Genomic DNA, 1,927 nt, shown 5'->3' with positions numbered 1-1,927 from the left:
CAATGGAATCCGAAAGGGAAGAGGTGGAGACAAAGAGACAGAGGCCAAGGGTGGAAACAGTCAGAAAAGAGATACAAAACACAGAAGAGAGAAATAAGCGGATGAAACAGAAAGCTCTCTCTCTCTCTCTCTCTCTCTGTCTCACACACACACACATTTATACACTTATTCTGTAAAGAGGGTTTTTCTTAACAGCAAACTCTCAAGAAACAAGAGTAACTAGAAATATGTGTGGAGGGATTGAAGTCTCTGAGTCAAGCTACCAGAATTCCGTGCCTGCATTATAATCTTTCCTCACCCATGGAGGCAAATGCCAAGGCAAAGTTCAGTATACATCATCACCCCCCTGCTTCCAGGCCTGCCTAATAGAGGTAGGGGCTCCAACTCCAGACCATCCCTTCCATGCAAAGGCCCCTTGAAAAGGTGCCTTCTGGCCCCTATGGTGGTCACCATATTCTCTTTTATACTTTGGTCAGTTCTAACAAAGTTAGCATATGGGGTTGGTAAGTTTAAATGTCCTCTTGAGATTGACTCCATATAGCCATTTGGAAGTATCCATCTCTGCTATGAGAGGCTGCCTTTTCTCAACAGTACTCCCACATGGCCTTGGAGGAGAAGGAGAACTACATTGTCCCCAGTGACTTGGCAACTGCTAGCAAGATGGCGGTCAGAAAAACAGGCAGGCTGGCAAAGTACATGCACAAATCAGAATGGGAAATATCAGAGCTAGAACATTTCAAAGTCCTCGTATCATTGGTACAGCTATTTAAACTCAAAACAAATGAGTTAAAATGCATGGTAACTTCGGCACCTGTGTGCTGCTGGAACACCACCACTCCATCAGTCAGGGAGTTGATGTTGAGGAGAATAACTATAATGGCTTCCAGTGCTTTGACAAAACTTCAGATGTATACCCTTCTGGCCAAGCCTCTGCAATTCCATACTGTTAGAGCATTCATTGTATCCCTTTGGGGTTCCACTCTTTTTTAAGTTTGTTGTGCCTGAGCCACAAAAAGAAGCGTATATGGATTTCTACGGAAATTTTGATTCCATGAAAGATTTTGAGATGAAGAAGGCAGGTGTCTTTCAGAGTGCAAAATGATATTGGAATATAAAGGTTTTATTTGGATTGAGTTCCATAGAAGTTTGTCACTGACCTGTAATCCTTAACTATGAAACATGAATATTGTACACTAAGGAATCACTTCCCTTGATAAGTAATTAACAAATAAGAAAAGAAAATGCATGGCAAAATCAAAAATAATAATTAAAATGCTAAAATTAGAATGTGTTTCTTAACTAGCAGAAGAACCTTAAGAAAACACAATCAGACAAATAACCACATTATAAGGCCAAATAGAAGCTAAAAAAAGAAAATGGAAAGTGTAACAAAAATAAAGAATAAAATGTTAGAGGGGTGCCTGCGTGGTTCAGTCAGTTAAGCGCCTGTTGAAGCCCCATGTCAGGCTCTATGAGGACAGTTCAGAGCCTGGAGCCTACTTCAGATTCTGTGTCTCCCTTTGTCTATGACCTCCTCCGCTTGTGCTCTGTATGTCTGTCTCTCTCTCAAAAATAAACATCAAAAAATTAAAAATATAATAAAATGTTAGAAATTAACCCAAATAATAGTCTAGGTATGGGAATCCAAAGAATTCAAATGTGGGCAGTTGGATTTTTTAAATATTTAGGTATATGCTATTTACAAGAGATCCTCCTAAAACATAAAGATATGGAATTCTTGAAATCAAAAGAATGGAAAAAAGATATATAAGAATACACTTATCGAGGGAAATCTGGTATAGCTATATTTATGGAATTCAAAAACTAGAAGAATTAAAGAGTATATTACTTAGTCAACCCATATATATTTGAAATAAACCATAATTTTTAAGCAAATGATGTTACACACAAATTCAGGTGAATAGTC

General features: G+C 38.3%; 1 pseudogene; it reads left to right on the top strand.

The window, feature by feature from the left end:
• Positions 1 to 876: 876 nt before the first annotated feature.
• On the top strand, positions 877 to 1,102 carry LOC147576673 (cytochrome c oxidase subunit 6C pseudogene; annotated as a pseudogene).
• The last annotated feature ends 825 nt before the right edge of the window (positions 1,103 to 1,927 follow it).

This window comes from Puma concolor, chromosome D1 (assembly GCF_028749965.1).
Source record: "Puma concolor isolate L17-30 chromosome D1, mPumCon1.1.hap2, whole genome shotgun sequence".
Classification (NCBI taxonomy): domain Eukaryota; kingdom Metazoa; phylum Chordata; class Mammalia; order Carnivora; family Felidae; genus Puma; species Puma concolor.
The sequence above is the reverse complement of the archived record's forward strand: the minus strand, read 5'-3'. Positions and strand labels throughout refer to the sequence as shown.